This window comes from Odocoileus virginianus, chromosome 9 (assembly GCF_023699985.2).
Source record: "Odocoileus virginianus isolate 20LAN1187 ecotype Illinois chromosome 9, Ovbor_1.2, whole genome shotgun sequence".
NCBI classification, from domain to species: Eukaryota; Metazoa; Chordata; class Mammalia; order Artiodactyla; family Cervidae; genus Odocoileus; species Odocoileus virginianus.
The window spans coordinates 18678327-18697901 of record NC_069682.1 but is presented as its reverse complement, the minus strand read 5'-3'; the positions used below and the strand labels follow the sequence as shown (position 1 = coordinate 18697901).

Sequence of the window (19575 nt, the reverse complement as noted above, 5' to 3'; positions counted from 1 at the left end):
GGAGATGTAACACTGGGGTCACCAGTGATGACTCCAGAGAGGAGTTAAGTACTTAACTACTATAAAAAGAAGAGTAGAATTCATGGAAGAATCACAGAGAATGGAAAATGTCTTTCCAGCAATCAACAAGTGGTATGATAATAATAAGTACAATTCACAGCATGTTTGTGGATAAGAAATAAATCAACTTTGAGATCCAAACTAATATTACTATAACATTGATAATTTACAAAGCACTTTCATATGTGTGTGTACCTATAGAAATATATATACATGTACATATCAGTTCAGTTCAGTTAAGCTCAGTCGCTCAGTCGTGTCTGACTTTTTGCAACCCCATGGACCGTAGCATGCCAGGCCTCCCTGTCCATCACCAACTCCCCCAGTTTACTCAAACTCATGTCCATTGAGTCAGTGATGCCATCCAACCATCTCATCCTCGGCCGTCCCCTTCTCCCACCTTCAATCTTTCCCAGCATCACGGTCTTTTCCAATGAGTCAGCTCTTTGCATCAGGTGGCCAAAGTATTGGAGTTTCAGCTTCAACATCAGTCTTTCCAATGAATAGTCAGAACTGATTTCCTTTAGGATGGACTTGTTGGAACTCCTTGCAGTCCAAAGGACTCTCAAGAGTCTTCTCCAACACCACAGTTCAAAAGCATCAATTCTTTGGTGCTCAGCTTTCTTAATAATCCAACTCTCACATCTATACATAACTCCTGGAAAAGCCATAGGCTTAACTAGATGAACCTTTGTTGGCAAAGTAATGTCTCTGCTTTTTAATATGCAGTCTAGATTGGTCATAACTCTTCTTCCAAGGAGTAAGTGTCTTTTAATTTCATGGCTGCAATCACCATCTGCAGTGACTTTGGAGCCCCCAAAAATAAAGTCTGCCACTGTTTCCACTGTTTCCCCATCTATTTTCCATGAAGTGATGGGACTGGATGCCATGATCTTAGTTTTCTGAATGTTGAGTTTTAAGCCAACTTTTTCACTCTCCTCTTTCACTTTCATCAAGAGGTTCTTTAGTTCTATACACACATGTATATATGATTATACTTGTTTTGCATCAAACCTTAAGAACAATCATGTAGAGAGTAAATTGGTCAAAACTGGGTCAGAACTCAAAATGTATGTCCTCCTACTCTGAAATTCATATGTGGACTTTAGTACAGATATGATCATACAGGATTCTCAGCTGTCTTTGTCATGGTCAGAACATTTCCTCTGAATTTAATGGAATTTAGTCTAAATTCCTGAGCACATCATTCAAAGACATTCACATGCCACTCCCATCCCAACTTTCTAAATCATTATCTCAAATCTTCATTACTACATCATCTCCCTTTAATTCAAAACAGGTATCTGTCCATCCTTCTAAACATACATGTACCAAGACTTTCCTGGCAGTTCAGCATGTAAGACTCTGCTACCACAGCAGGGGTGCAGGTTCGATCCCTGGTCTGGGAACTAAGATCTGGCATGCTGCAAGGTGTGGTTGGTAAATAAATAAATAAAAAACACACATGGACCTTTATGTCCCTGAGTCCTTAATCATGCTCTTCCTAGTTTTAAGTATATCTCTATCCAAAGAAAATCTACAATTCCATTAGATCAAACTTATCTCACTTTACTAGATCCCTCATTCTTTAGGAAAAATGATAAAGATAAAATGGGTGTGGTAGTATGAACAATGACTCATTACAATGTTCCTGCCCAAATCTCTGGGGGGAACCTGTGAAATGGTAGTTTGTGTGTGGCGTTGGGGGGGGGGTGGTGGGGAGGTGTATGATTTTGGTGAATGTGATTAAAGGTGGCCATCTTGGGATGGGACTATTACCCTGGGTTATCCAGGTAGTCCTGAACTAATCACATAAGTCTTTAAAAGCAAAAGAGGGAGGCAGAAGAGTGAAGCACAAAAACTGAAAAAGAGGCAGAAGAGAGTCAAATTATGAAAGGGACTTGCTCCACTATTATCAGCTCTGAAGATGGAGCAAGAGGGTCATTAGCCAAGGAACATGGATGGCCTGTAAACACTGGGTATGATCTGAAGCTGACTGCCAGCTAGGGAATGGAGACCTTAGCCCTACACCCGCAAGGAACTGAATTCTGCCAAAGACCTGAATGAGCAAAGAAACAGATCCTCTTCTAGAGCCTGTTGCAAGGAATGCATTCCTAAGGACACTCAGTGTCCTGATTTTTACTCAGTGGGATTCATGTCAGACTTCTGACCTAAAGAGCTATGAGATACATTTGTTTTCTTTTAAAGTCACTGAATTTGTGGTATGTTGTTATAACAATATAAAACTAATACAGTGGGCATGGGTGTTATAATTGAGCAAATATGAGTCTGAATCTCATTTTTATTCATAGAATTTTTGCTAAGTCATGTTTTCATTAAGTTATATCACTTGGAAAAGATAATCTTACAAACAGAAAAGTGCATCTAAAATGCCAAAGAGTTCCCTGTGTACCATACATGGCAGACTCTCAACAAAGGATAGCTGTTATCAGTATTACTATTATTATTATTTTATCATTTATTTTGGAAGGACCCTTATAACACTGATGTTTTACCATAATGCTATAGTACATTGTAAGATTTTTAAAAATCATTATTCATTTACAAAGATGCTCTTTTACTAAATCCTAAACTCCTTACAGTAGAGCAAGAGGCTTATGATATTTATCTTGGCATCACTAGAGCCTAGAACATTTTTATATATATAATATCTACTCAAGAAACATATGCTGAATAGAACCAAAGTGGAATACCCATCTAAGAAGTCTGAATTTTATCTTTTAGCTTAGGAGAGCTATTGAGTAATTCTTGGCAGAGAAGCAGTGTGATCAGAGTATGGTTCTAGAAGGTTTAATCTTCTCAAACTGAACAATGACCTGAAATTGGCAGTGACTAGAGGCAGTAAGACTAGTTAGGTTTCAATTAGTTAGTCTCTTTCATTTGATACTTACAATGTTAGGAAGCTGACACAGAGAGGTGAAGAGACTTACTTAAGGCTCTATTTTTAACTCTGAGCTGGCAAAGGGCTAAAACTCATTAAAAAAAATTCAAGTTCAATATTCTTCCCACTATATAGCATTGCTATTTGTGGTTCAGAGTCTGATGGTGAACTGTAATGCAGAATCTAGAAAGCATTATCACCTGCCAAACAGTACCCATTTTTCAAAGTATAATGTGTAATTAACCAGGGACAGCTTCCTTTGGTCCAGCTGAATTTCCAAGGAAGCACCAATTCAGAGGACTGACAGTGGACATAAAACACGTAAAGTTATTCCTGTGTGTCTAGGCCTACAGTCGTTTCTGGTTACACTCGGTCTCATAAGACTAATAATATTAAGAATAATGAAGAACCAAGTATAACAATAATTACTGGAGGCAGAAATATCAATAGAGATCATTTAGCCTAATAGGATTCTTTGAATCAAGGGGACACACATCTCAGGAGCCAATACCAGGTCCATTCTTTCAGTGAATGTGTTTGGGACAAAGAGACCACCTACACCTGCATCAGGACATAATAAGAACTCAGCACTTATTATCTACGTTCCAACCTTAGTCAATGAATTATTCAAATGATTCTAATTACAATAAAGTGACCTGTTGTGGGATATTACGATGGTTTTCAGAACAACCTAACGAGGATGCAAATGAACTAGATTATATGTTTCAAATACACTGAGGCAAAATATAAAGATATTCTTTAAATTGTTAAGATTCATTTTAAAGTCATCTACAATAAATGATATTCTTTTAAAATATGTATCTTTTTAAAATTTTATTTTCAATTGAAGGATAATTACAATATTGTGCTGGTTTCTGCCATACACCAACATGAATCAGTCATAGGCACACATGTTGCCTCTCTCTTGAACCTCCCTCCCACCACCCACCCCATCCCACCCCTCTAGGATGTCACAGAGCATGCGTTTAAGTTCCCTGAGTCAAACAGCAAATTCCCACTGGCTATCTATTTTACATATGTTAATTTATATGTTTCCATATTACTCTCTCCATTTATCCCACCTTCTCCCTTCCCCACCCCCTTTGTCCAAAATCTATTCTCTATGTCTGCATCTCCATTGCTGCCTGCAAATAGGTCCATCAGAACCATCTTTAAAATATGTGTCTTAAATTGGGGGCCAATTCATGTGGTGTCTGGCAGGACATGTACAATATAAACTTAAAGTCTTCCTTAAAGAATAATACATTCATACACAAGACACAAAATAAACAATAAAGACTGGTTGCTGGTTGATTACTGGTCCAAGGCAAGAGTCTTTTAGAGTAATTCTTGGGCCTGGATGGCTGCTGCCACCCAGTGGACATTAGTTTGGCCATGTCTTTGATAAACCAAGTCCATGTATTCTTGAGAAATTCCTGGAAGGCTTACCACGGTGCCAAGGTAGCCAAGGCTTCCTCTGTTATTGACCAAGGGGGAGATAAAGTTTCTAAAGATGTACCTGTGACCTTCTGGTATCAGGAAGACACTATTGCAGAGCCAGATGGGGGTCTCTTTTGAGTATACCATCTCTACCTCAAAGGAGAAGACTGTGATGACTATAACCATCTTTGTTGCCCATCTGAACCTGTTTTCCATACAACTGTTGGAGTGATATATCTAACCAGCAAATCTCATCATATATGTGTGTGTATACACTTCAATATAAATATTATTTACATGCTTCCTCAAATCACTTAAAAAATACATTACAACTTTAAAGAAAAGGATGTAACTTCCACTAAAAACATACTTAGAGTTTCAGAAAATATACTAACTAGGTTTGCGATAACAAACAGAAAACAGAAATCAGCTTTTACCATTTCTGCTACTGGGCTTTGCCTCAATCTTCAAATTTTTTTTTTAATGTGGATCATTTTTAAAGTCTTTATTAATTTTTTACAATATGGCTTCTGTTTTATGTTTTTGGATTTTTGGCCATGAAGCATGTGGGGTCTTAGCTCCCCAAGCAGAGACTGAACTCACACCTCCTGCATTGGAAGGCAAAGTCTTAACCACTGGACTGCCAGGAAATCCCAGTCTTCAAATCGTCAATGTGAAAACCTATCACGAAGAATATTACACTGAAATTTTTAATTTATCTAAAATTGGCAATAGTATTAATATACATTGAAATCTAAGCTATATATTCTAGCCAGATTATACAGCATAATTTCCAGTATATTAAAATGTTCTCTGTATTAGAAGAGAATGAATTTCTGTATCACTATTTTATTGTATTATGTATGCCGTCTAAATAACTAAAGCACTAAAAGAAATAGTAGTATGTGTTTATATATGCAGTCTAAATCATTGACAACATTTTAAAAAGTAGCTAACGCATGCATGTATTTAAATGGACTTTCTTTGGAAAGACAATAAAGATGCCAAAATGAAAGCGCTTCACAAATAGCTTCTCAAACAATTTCCAGTACAAACAATAATTTATGCTAAGTGATCAGTAAAGAACAGCATTTCATTCAGTTCAATTGCTTTTGCACCATCCAACCTGAGGGAGAAATAAGCTAGTCAGAAACTGTTTTGAACTGATAAATGTGTGTTCTTCTATGAAAAGTTAGTCACTCAGGTGTGTTCTGGCTCTTTGCAACCTCATGGACTTCTCTGTCTATGGAATTCTCCAGGCAAGAACACTGGAGTGGGTAGCCATCCCCTTCTCCAGGGGATCAAACCTCGGTTTCCTGCACTGCAGACAGATTCTTTACCATCTGAGCCACCAGTGAAGTCCTGTGTTCTTGTATATTCAGTGCAAATCTAATCAAAAGGAAATTCCAATTTTTCAATTTCCATGTTGACCTATATATTCGCTCTGACATCTGGATCAGAGTCACAAAACTATGTGATAATTGCCAAAGCATCTTGGCTAATTGATATTCATAATTTTCAGAAAACATTGTGAATAATGCCCTGCCTGTAGATCCAAGGGCAATTGATTTAAAGTGAGGTGGCACCATGGTAAGGAATCGACCTGCAAATGCAGAGATGGAGATACGGATTTGATCCCTGGGTCAAGAAGATCTCCTGGAGGTGGCAATGACAATCCAATCCAGTATTCTTGCCTGGAGAATCCCACGGAGAGAAGCCTGGAGGGGCTATAGTCCATGGAGTCGCAAAGAGTGAGACATGACTGAGTGACTGAACAAGCAAAGACGAGGAATAACATATACTGAAGTGTGAGAAACTTAGACGTCATTCCTTTAAAAAATTTTATATTGGGGAGGGAGGTGGGAGGGGGATTCAGGATGGGGAACACATGTACACCCATGGCAGATTCAAGTCAATGTACAGCAAAACCAATGCAATATCATAAAGTAAAATTAATTAATTAATTAATTAATTAATTTTTTTTTCTAGAAGTGTTTTCCCTTACAGCTTATCTTGTCATTCATTTTTTGTATGTTTAGAATATTATATAATGCAAGAAATAAGTCTTCTGGAAAAAAATTGAGGTTAACTTTTATTTTTCTGTTGTCTACTGTTGAAAGAACATAAATTTCAGCAATGGCTTGGCTTTTTTTCCCCCAAAAGTGTAAACTCATCTTTTCTAAGAATTTTAATCTTTAAAAGTCCACTTGAGAATAATCATTATGGTAACGATAACCCTATATGCAAGACAGAAAAAGAGACACAGATATATCGAACAGACTTTTGGACTCTGTGGGAGAAGGCGAGGGTGGGATGATCTGAGAGAACAGCATCGAAACATGCATATTATCAAGTGTGAAACAGATCGCTAGACCAGGTTGGATGCATGAGACAAATGCTTGGGGCTGGTGCACTGGGATGAACCAGAGGGATGGGATGGGGAGGGAGGTGGGAGGGGGGTTCAGGATGGGGAACACATGTAAATCCATGGTGATTCATGTCAATGTATTGCAAAAACCACTACAAAATTGTAAAGTAATTAGCCTCCAACTAATAAAAACAATTGGGGAAAAAAAAGAATAATCATTTGGCTAGGGAACTTTAATTCACAAGAATATTCCTTTTAGCATCATTAATGATCTTACTTTAGTTTATTGATGAAGACTATAATCACAATGAAAAATACATGATTTGACTGGTAATTCAAGTCTTGAGCAACCTAATGATTGTATTAAAAATGAAAATAATCTTATATGGTCATTATATATAGTCTCAATTATATATATATATATATATATGAAGTTTTAAAAGTTGAAGACTACTTCAAGTAGCCCATGTCTCATCCTACACTCATCACATTGTCTTACTTTGTATACATTCACTTTCATCTATTTTGTCTGATAACTTCCAGTATGTCTAAATAAGGTATTTACAATGTTAATTCTTGATTTTTCAATTTTCAACTTCATCCTACAGAGTATGGATATAAATCATGCTACTTCCTTCTCCAACACATATACTTCTCTCCCGTCCCCCAAATATTAGACATTAGCAACAAGCCTCTGCAAAATAAGATAAAATAAAACACTGCCACTAGAAATAGCACTAAAACATTTAAAAGTTTGACCTTCTTTTTTGAGCATTTCTTAAAATCTATACAATTAAATTACAAAGTAATACTGAGAGAAACTAAAGAACACTCAAACAATTAGAGACATATACATGGATAGAAAAACTCAGTACTATTCACACATCAACTCTCCCCAAACTGACAGATATGAAGCTATCACAATCAAATCACATTTACATTAAAATATGCAGGATATTGAATAGACAAATAAATCAACAAAAGAGAACAAAGTACCAGTTTTAGATCTATACCTATGAGATTAATTATAATAAAAGCTTCCAGGTAATCAATAGGCAAACAAAAATCATTTCAGCAAATGATGTTGGAACACCATACATAATATTGACAAGTCAGAGACCTAAGTATAGAAGTTAAAGCTCTAAAACTAATGAGAAAACATGGAAGAATACTTTGTGACTTTGGATAAGGAAAGATTCCTTAGAGAGGAAAAAAAAAACTGATAAATTGGACATTTCTCATCATTAAGATACCATTAAAGAACTAAGACATTCAGTTTGAATAAAAAAAGTTTTACAATATATATATGCTGATACTTATATCCTGAGTATATAAAAATTCTATAACTTAATATTAAATATCTATAACAATATTAAACTTAATATCTATATCTTAATATTAAGCATACAAGATGTTTAAAAAATGAAAAAGAAAAAAAACTTAAATAGGCACTCCATAGAGCAATATACACAGGTGGCCAAAAGCACAATTAAAAATCATGAGGGAAAAGTAAACTGAAACTACAAAGAGATACCATTTCATACCCATTAGAAGTGCTACAATTAAAAAGACAGACAAAACAAATGTTAGTTAGAATGAGTAGCAGCTGGCAATTTCATACACTGCTGGTGGTGTTATAAAATCATTTTGAAAAAGGTTTGGTTGTTTTTTCATAAAGTAAAACATACATCCGTCTAATGACCAAGCGTCCACAGTTCCAGATATTTACAAGGAAAAAACACATATTGACAAATAGATGGGTACGCAAATTTTCCCAACAGTTTAATTCACAATATCCAATAAGTTGAAATAACCATGTGTTTATCAACGGAATGAATAAACACCTTATGACATATTCATACAATACAATATATCATATTTATTTATTCAATTTGCCTATTTTATCCATCTATTCATGGAAAAAATAAGCAAATGAGTAACACACTCTCTAATATGGATAAATTTTAAAAACCTTATATAAGCAAAAGGAGCCAAACACAGCATTGATGGGATGCTCATGACAGGCAAATCTACTATGTGGAGAAATACTTTAGAACTTCGATTGCTTTTGGAGGAATGGGGGGCAGTGTTACTGAGAAAGAGAACAAAGAAAATTTCTGGGGTGAAGGGAATTTTCAGTATTTCAAAGTGGTTTGGTTAACAACAGTGTAAGCATTTGTCAAAATTCATTGAATTACGTAGTTGACCCTTGAACAACTGGTTTGAACTGCTGGGATCCACTTAGATGTGGATTTCTTCAAAAATGTAGTGCCTATATTTTCATTTTACAGATCTGTAAATTAAATCTGGGGAAAAGTTTGTATTTGATTAGATATCACAATATGTGGAATCAAAAGAATCATGGTTGGGTGATGATTCTATCCAAACTGTTTCAGCCCTCTGCCCTTGGATGAATCATTTATTAATTCCTTTGTTTTTGAGGCAGAGATAATAGTACAAGAGTTTTCAACTGTGCAGGAGGTTGGTGCCTCCGTCCTCTGTGTGGTTCAAGGGTCAACTGTATGCTGAAAACCTGTACCTAGCACTATATCTAAGTAATAAATTTTTTTAAAGGAAAAGATGAGAAAACCCTACGTAAGTTTTAGCAGAGATCCAGAGGACAGAAAAGATTGAATGAGGAACAAGTAATATTCTAAGACATAATAGCTTAGAATGTTTGGGAATTTATGTAGAACCTCAATTCTTAGGTTCTGAAAGTTCACTGACTCTTAAGCAGAATAAATACAGAGAAGCCTATCCTATTTCATGTAACTTGGAACACCAGTAAAAAAGAGAAAATCTTCACTATCAGCTTATTTTTTAGCAGAAACTTTATAAGTTACAAGAGAGTACCAGGATGTACTTAAAGTGCTGAAAAGAAATTTTAAAAAATGCCCCCTACTGAATTGGAGTAGATATTTGCAAATGATATACTGGATAAAGTGTTGCTATCCAAAATATATAAAGAAGTCTTACAACTCGATATTACAAACAAAACAAAGATACCTATTAAAAAATGATCAGAGGAGCTGAATAGACATTTTCCCAAAAGATGAATACAGATGGCCAAAAGATGCTCAATATCACCAACCATCAGGGAAATGCAATTTAAAAACACAGGATGTCACCTCACACCTGTCACAATGGCTATCATCAAAAAGCAAGAATCAAGTGTTGGTAAGGATGGAGGAGAAGGGAACCCTTATCATTATTGGTGGGAATGCAAATTGTTCCATACATGATGGAAAATACTATGGAGATACCTGAAAAGTAAAGAAAAAAAGAACTATCATACAAACCAGAAATTCAATTTCTATGTGTTTATATGAAGAAAACAAAAACACTAATTCAAAAAGATATATGCACTCCTTTCTTTATTTCAGCACTATTTTACAATAGCCAAAATATGGATGTAACCTAAGTGTCTATCAATAAATGGACAGAGAAATTGTCAATATGACTCAGCCATAAAAAAATTGAAACGCGATCATTTGCAGCAACATAGATAGGCCTAGAGGGTATTAAGTAAAGCAAGTAGAACAGAGAATAACTGATAATATATGATTTCACTGATAGGTGGAATCTCAAAAAACCAAAACAAATGAACAAACAAAACAGAAACAGACTCACAGACACAGAAAACAAAACCAGAGGGACTTGGGTTGGGTCGAAGGACAAAACAGGTAAAAAGGATTAAGACATAGAAACTTCCAGCTATAGAATAAATGTGATAGAGATGAAACACACAGCATATGGAATACAATCATTACTGTTAACAACTGTGTATAGTGACAGATGGTAACTATACTTATGGTGGTAGTCATCTCATGATGTATAGGGCACTGAATTATCATAGTTTCAGTTGTACATCTGAAACTAATATTGGATATTAACCATAATACAATAGAAAAAGTGGTCAGGATACAGTTACTTGTGCTAGTAATTTACTATTTGATTCCTATACAGAGCAACCTAGTTTCAAAAATAGTATCTTAAAATACTGTATGATTCCACTTACATGAGGTACCTAGAGTAATCAAATTCATAGAGACAGGAGCAGAATGGTGGTTACCAGGGCTGGGAACTCTGGTAAATGCAGAGGTATTGTGCAACTAAGCCTGTGCTCTAGATCCCAGGAGCCACAACTACCGAGTCCACATGTGGCAACTACCGAAGCCTGTGGGTCCTAGAAACCACGCTCTGCAACGAGAGAAGCCACTGCAATGAGAAGCCCATGCGTGGCAGCTAGAGAAAAGCCAGTGCGGCAACGAGGACCCAGCACAACCAAAAATTTGAAAAAGAATAATAATAATAATAATAGCACTTGGATATGCTAATTCCCATTATCCTTTCCACAAATTAATAGAAATGATTTATTTGGAAACAAAAATCCTAAATTGAATAAAGGACATGTTCTTGGAACAATGATATAGTTAAAAATTAAACTGCACCTCTCTCCACCACTACATCAGTAGGGTACAGCCAACTGGCATTTCAAGTGAAGCTGAAATTTTCCAACATATTAAGTGCATTGGGACATAAAATATATTTGATTTCACACAATCATATTTTTCTTCCAAGAGAAATGTAATGTGTTGTTTCACTTACATCCAACCATTAAAATAGCTTATCACACAATCTTTCTTGGTTTTTATTTAACCAGAATATACTTTTAGGGCTCAAACAGTAGAAACAGCTTAATTTTACCTTGACAACCAAGATAATGCCAATAATGCTGTAATTTCTAACTTTGCTTATGATATAAATATTTCAATAAGGATCAAGCTTATGAGAAACACAAACATATATTATTTAAGAGAATATAAATGTAGTGATTTGTTTTAGAGTTCCCAATAACCAAATTGTAAATGCAAAGGAAAATATTTAAGATACAAAAACACATATTTGAGAATTATGTAACAATATCTATTACTAGTCATTTAATAGGAAATGAGATAATCATTAATCAGTAAAAAGCTGATATGAAAGTGTTAGTTGCTCCGTTGTGTCTGACTCTTTTGTGACCCCATGGACTGTAGCCTGCTCCTCTGTCCGTGGGATTTCCCAAGCAAGAATACTGGAGTGGGTGACCATTTCCTTCTCCAGGGGATCTTCCTGACCCAGGGATCGAACCCAGGTCTCTGCACTGCAGGCAGATTCTTTACCATCTGAGCCACCAGGGACATCCCTCAGCTATCATTTAAATATCACCCATAGTTATCTAAAAAAGTGTCCATTGAAAGCAAAACAGTAGAAATCTAAGTGGTAGTCTCCATAGTACAGTATGAAATGCATAAGAAATTCAGGCATTATTGGGAGTTAGTTGGCTACATTGGAGTTCATAGCCAGAGAGTTTATAAAAAGAACTAATTGGCTCAGAACTTTCAATTCTTTGTTTCAGGTTTGATCAGAAATTCAGAGTGTTGCTGCTATGACCCTAAAGAAATTTCTTTTTGCTTGTAGGCAGGAGGCTGATACAGACAAAAAAAAAAAAAAAAGACACAGAGTGTGACTTACCAGACTGCAGAATTATAATAGAGGTTGAAATCAAATCTGGCAAGTAAGGTTTTTAAGTGACATTTGGCACTGGCTTATTAGAATCAGAATGGCACATTTAGAAAATTCATACAAATACAACTAATGCAAACAATAAAGTCAAACCGTTGGTACCAAATGCTGAGATCAATCAGCATTTAAAAGCAGATAACCCAAATCACCCTAAATATTTTAAACAGAAAGTGATTTGATACTGAGAATTATATCTCTGAGAAACTGCTGAAATAGTTGGAGGAGTGATGTGTGTTGAGTTCCCACAGGAATGACTCCCAGAATTGACTTTCCAAGAGACCAACTGCCAAAACAGAGATCATAGAACATCTTTCTTGGTGACAGGTGGAAAATTAGAGATCCTCTAAGAATAACTAGAGACAAGCCAACATCCAAATAAACATCATAATGACACAGCATGTAGCAATTGAAAATAACAAATTCCTTTATTAAGATATAGATTGGGCTGCTGTCCCAAATCAAAAGACAACAGTGACAAAACAAGAGGGTTTTTTTCCCCCTCTCACGGCTAAACAACCACAGGCTAATGTTCTATTCTTTGCAGTCTAGGGGACCAGACCCCTTCTATCTGTCACATGCTTAAGAGGCAATTACTCAACCTCACAAACTAAGATCAAACTTTAGCTCCTGCCATCACATCTACTTTCCAACCAGCTGGTAAAAAGAGAAGGGAAATGGAGAGAATGTTTCTGTCTTTTAATGTACAATCTATAGGGTACATGTAGTGTCTATTCAGAGTCCATTGGCTAAAATTTAATCACATTCACTGCAAGGGAAGCTGAGAAATATAGTTTTTTCCTCAATTAAAAATGAGTTGATAAGGGTATAAGTGTATACCAGTAACAAAAAGAAATAGAAAATTAAATTTTAAGAGACTATTTTTGAAAATATCATTTGCCTTTAGCATTTAAAGTATTATATAATAAAAGCTCCTTCCATAAAAACTATAAAACATCACCAAGAAAAATTAAAGATTACCTAAATATGTGTTTATCCTTACCATAAACAAGGTTAATATTTTAAAAATCAACTGCTTTTCTACCCAAATCCCTTGGAGTAAAAAATGACTACCCTTTCCAGTATTCTTGCTAGGAAAATCTCATGGACAGAGGAGCCTGGCAGACTCCAGTCCATACGGTCACAGGAGTCAGACACAACTTGGCAACTAAACAAACAAACAAATATGTATTTATCCCTACCATAAACAAATTAATATTTTAAAAATCAACCACTCTTCTATCCTCAAAACAAATAGAAAACAAAAATTTAAAGATACCACTTTAAAAAAAAATTATAATTTTCAATAGCATCAAACATATTAAATGCCCAGTTACAATATATTATTGAATCTTTCAGTCTATGGAAATAATGCTATTTTGTATTTATTGCAGCAATGAAACATTTAACTATATGCCTGTCTAAATATAGGGCTATCTATATACCACAAGAAGAAAAAGAAAATGGCTATTTCAGAACAAAAAGCAGACTACCACAGTTCCAATACTGGATGACTCAATAAATAATGATACCTGGTTTAGACAAGAGCACTTACTTTTACGTAATTAACTGTATAATAATTATACTGTAGTAAAACTATAGGAAAGAATGAATTATAAATGAAAATTCATTAGTTGCCTTACTAAATAGGGAGTTTTAAAACTGATATTATGCCATTGTTAACTAATATGTAATATAATTAATAATATGCAGCATTAGTACTATTTTATTATTATATTCTTACTATCATCTAAAATATTCTAAGATGTGTTTAAATAACATATAATGATATCATATATTTAAATTTATTTATGCACACACACAATGGAATACTACTCAGCCATAAAAAAGAATAAAATCTTGCCATTTGCAACACCATGGATGATCTTAGAAGGTATTATGCTAAATGATGCTGAAGCTGAAACTCCAATACTTTGGCCACCTGATATGAAGAACTGACTCATTGGAAAAGACCCTGATGCTGGGAAAGATTGAAGGTGCGAGGAGAAGGGGACAACAGAGGATGAGATGGTTGGATGGCATCACCGACTCAATGGACATGAGTTTGAGCAACCTCCAGGAGTTGGTGATGGACTGGGAAGCCTGGCATGCTGCAGTCCGTGGGGTCACAGAGTTAGACATGACTGAGCGACTGAACTGATACTAAGAGAAAGTAGTCAGACAGCAAAAGACAAATACTGTATGGTACCACTTACATGTGGAATCTAAAAACTTAAATAATAAATAAAATGAAAACTAAGGAACAAATTTCTTTATCCAAAATGTATAGAACTTACACAATATCTGTTCTATTATATCTGAAATTAGAAGAAAGAAAATTTGTAAAATATAGTCATCACTAGCAATAGAGAGACTTGGGACATGAAAAAGAATGGGGCTTGATGGGTGCCTTCCAGCTATAGTGAGGAAAATTTTGTTCTACTTGGAACAAATACATAAAAAAATAGGATTCCATAATTTTTTTTTGATTTATGATTATATGCATGAACATGAGACAGGTATTTGTTCTTTTCAATAGACCCAGGTAGCACAAAAGAAGTACAGCTTTCAGACTTTAAAAGTCCCAGTCCATCCCCAGGCATTCAAATCAGAACCCTCACAAGTCCAAGTGTTGCCCAAATGTATCTACCATCATGCCTCCTTGAAAACTTATAGTATAGTTCCTTCCTTCATAGTTAAAAATATGTTTCTAAAATTCAGATGTTCCATTTATCTTTAAAAATTTTTTTTTATGTGGACCATTTTAAAATCTTTACTGAACTTGTGATAACAATGCTTCTGTTTTATGCTTTCAGATTCTGACCTCGTGGCATGTGGAATCCTAGCTCCCTGACCAAGGATTAAACCTGCACCTCCTCATTGGAAGGTGAAGTCTTTAAGCACTGGACTGCCAGTGAAGTCCCAGATGTTCTGTTTTAAAATGCTGTATCCATAGCCAATTTCACCTTATTTAAGTGTGAAAAATTATTATGCATTACACAATCTACTCATCTAACCCCAACTAAGTTCTAAAAATGCAAATGAAACACAGAGGAACACCAATTAAGGTATTACGTTTATCCCTGCAATTATAAGAGCCATAAATTCTTTCAAGCCAATGATGTCTATCATTTTAATTAGTTAGTGTCTGAGTTTTCCTTAGACTAACATAATATGTTTACAGGAACAAACTTAATAGCAAATCCTTCAGTAAGATATATGCACTTCAATAATTTTGTTAAAGATTTTTTTTTTTGATGTGGACTGGTTTAAAGTCTTTATTGAATTTGTTACAGTATTGTTTCTATGGTTTGGTTTTTTGGCTGAGAGGCATGTGGGAATCTTAGCTCCTTGAACAGGGATCGAACTCACACATCCTGCATTGGAAGGCAAGGTCTCAACCACTGGACCAACAGGGAAGTCCCTCTCAATTATTCTTTAAGTCTACCTTTGCAGAACCAACTCTCATTGGTTAACATTATAATTGCCTTTATCGTCTCTTACACTGAAATCTCTTTTGTTTTCGCTTTCAATTTTTTTCAACATTTTCTCAATTTCTGGAGGAATTTATTGTTCAAATTAGACAAAAATATGCACTGAAAAAACATATTCAGAACAAATGCACAAATGAAATAATATTTTACAGTGTGTATATTACTCTCATGCTTCCCCTAACCAGAGCAGTGTCCATGATGAACTTCCTCTGTATGGTCACTGCATGAAATTTTCAAAATCTCATTGTCTATTGACTGTATTTGGAACAGAACTTGAGATTTTTCCTGTACAATATGTTGCTTAAACAGCATTCTCAGTGTTTAGTAGTGCAAATATAGTTTCCAATATAAATATTGGAAACATAAAAATTAAAACTTTTTAATTAAAATTAAAAAACAGAAACATAAAAACCAGAGTGAACTATAGGCATTCCATGAATTTGAGTACCAAAAATCAAGAGATATTTTACTGGGAAAATATTAACTTGGAAATAAACACTGGTTGGAGTAAGCTTGTATATTTAAAATGAACTTTCCTCTGCCCCCACCCACACATACGCAAGTCATCAACTTCCTTGAATCTTAGACCCACTTCTTTCCTCTCCATTGTTTATTATGAATAACAAATGAAACTAGAGAATTTAGCAATTTAGGGACTTTTATGAGAGAAAATTCTTTGAAGAGAATAGGAGGGTCAGAGAAAATCTGAATTTTTAAGCAAAGAATGGAACATGAAGAAGAAAAAAATAACAAGTATACAACATGCTTTTAAGAAATTTCAACTTATGCACACTTTAATTTCACAATCTCCCCAGCAGGGAGAGACCTGGTAGGAAAAAAGGGAAAGGTACTAAACACTGACTGTATGCCAATGGTTGCTTAAAACATACTATATATTATTATCTCAATTATTTTTCAGATAACTTAGTAGATTCCAACAGCTCCATTTTTATGGACAAGAAAGATAAGAATTAGAGAGGTTAAGTAGATCAGGTGACGCCTTGTAAGTAGTAAGCAGTACAAAAGTCCAAATTCATCTTTTTAAACCCCGAACACAAGCACTTAGCACTAAACCCTGGGTACAGAGTTCACTAAATTACAGAGCCAAGTATAATCAGCCAGATTTCCCAGCCAGAGACTCGAGTTGCTATGCCAGCACTCTCATCAGTAGGTACTAGCCTTTTAAACTCCCCCCAAGTATTTCAAGGAAACACTTGACTTCAAAGGGAAGCTAATCCATTCAAGCTCCATTACCTTATACATTTTTTTCTGCCTTTTTTAAACTTTTCATTTTATATTGGAGTATAGCTGATGATTAAGAATGTTGTGATAGTTTTAGGCGCACAGCAGAGTGACTCAGCCATGCATATACATGTATCTATTCTCCCCCAAAATTCCCCTCCCACCAAGGCTGCCACATCACATTGAGACCAGACTTCCCTGTGCTATACAGTAGGTCCTTGATGGTTATCCATTGTAAATTTGGCATTGTGTACATGTTGACCTCAAACTCCCTTACACGTATCTTTTAAGCAAAAGTTAATTGTCATGTTAAAACATAATTGTTTTATGACTCATATTTATAAATTACTTAAAACACACAAGTGCATGCACACACAAATTAAGACTTGGTCTCTATCCTTATTATACTTAAAATTTTTATTAAATATCGGTCAATAACAGAGAATATGATAGTGGCTGAATCTCCATACAGACATTTAAAAGAGGAATCTTGGTTGTCTTTTTCTTATTAAAATTCATTAAACAGTTATTTTTCTCCATCATCATTTAGCAATTAACAAAATTGCCATCAAAATAAGCTTTTAAATATAACTTCTAAAGACTCAATAATAACCCTTTAATATTACTTTTGCTAATAAAGCCCTGGTTCTTATTTGACTGATTAGAATCACTAATTTCAGATTTGGTTCAATTGCATCTTCCTAAATATATATGTTTTGCCTCCTCTTGTCTTTTTCTATTTTAAGTTGTCCTTGACGGAATTATTAGCCTACGCCCATGAATATAGATGAAAAGTGTGCATGAACTAAAGTCACTTTCAGAAGTATAGTGGATATAGCCACTGCCTGAATATCATTTATCCTTCATTTATCTGTGAAAGTTCCAGGTTAAGTGTTTTTGCAGTACTGAGAAACATTTCAAAGATACACATATACATACACGTTATTCATGACAAATTAAAATTACTAAATTAAAAAGGTATCAATAAATAATAGGTTAAATGATTACAATGTAATATACAATAATTATATGCTTGTGATGTCTGCAAGAGAGAACATTTTGCTAAAACACATGGTAGAAATATATTCTTAATAAAATGCAAATAATGGAGGTTCGCACTCAAATGTCTATACCATCTAAGGAATACTGGTAAGGTGCTCAAAAGATCAGATAATGTAAAATGACATAGTTTTTACTGAATAAATGCCAAACAAGAGAATATGCCAGACATGAGACTAGGTAAATTATATAGGTGATTGAGTGTGTATATGCTAAGTCGCTTCAGTCATGTCCAATTCTTTGTGACCCTATGGACCGTAGCCCACCAGGCTCCTCTGTACATGGGATTCTCCAGGCAAGAATACTAGAGTGGGATGCCATTCCCTTCTCCCACAGATCTTCCCAACCCAGGGATCAAACCCACATCTCTTATATCTCCTGCTCTTCACCTTAGCACCACCTGGGAAGCCCATATAGGTGATTACCTCTTTTTATTTTAAGAACTTAAGAAATAGGTTCTCTTTGCTTAACAGATGAGGAAATTGGGTCTCAGAGAAGATGTACAACACATAGCTAGTAAGAAGAATGTCTGAAATTAGTACCTACTTCACCAGAACATGGTACCTACCTGTGCTTTCCCATTTAGACTAGGGGTATATTTTTGCTTCTGTTTAAATAAGAATAGAACTGAAATTCTTTGGAATTCACAAATTGGACCCCAAATAATGGAACCCAATTGTCAGACATAAAAGTGCCGTCCAGTATCTACTTCATCTCTTGTACACTGGGATAGAATGCGTAGCTATCAAGTAATCAAAATGTGGCTAATCCAAATTGAGGTGGGTTGCAGTTGTAAAATATACACTGGATTTTAAAGGCTAAGTCTGAAAATAAGAATATAAAATACTTCATTATTATCTTACATAGTTTTTGTGTTAAATGATAATACTTGGGGCATATTGAGTTAATTCAGCATTTCCCTTGTAGTTCAGTCAGTAAAGAATCTGCCTGCAATGCAGGAAATTCAGGTTCAGTTCCTATGTCAGGAAGATCCCCTGGAAAAGGAAATGGCAAAATATATTCTAAAAATTAACTTTGCTTTTTCTAAACATAACTTCTAGCATATATAAATTACACAAGTAGCTTACATTAGCGGCTTGCATTATACTTCTGTTAAAAGTTCATGATATTGCTGAATTCTCTTGCACCAACTTTGATGAAGACTAATAAAAAGCAGTTTGGCTTTTTAAAAATTTGTCCAGGACACTCCCTGAAATATGTTTAAACACATACATACACAACAGTATATATATACTCTCTACTGGAACTTTATTATATCTAACCTAATATTAGGTGGTTTTTGAAATGGTTTTCCTATTCTCCCCTACAACAATGAGATATTCTTAAGAGCAGAATCTCAATTTCTATTCATCAAAACTTTTTTTTTTTTTAATTTTTATTAGTTGGAGGCTAATTACTTTACATCATTACAGTAGTTTTTGTTA

General features: G+C 34.9%; 1 protein-coding gene across 1 annotated transcript in view; it reads right to left on the bottom strand.

The window, feature by feature from the left end:
- The window catches only part of MALRD1 (MAM and LDL receptor class A domain containing 1), a 518391-nt gene that overhangs the window by 269457 nt on the left and 229359 nt on the right, over positions 1-19575 (bottom strand). The window lies entirely within an intron of this gene.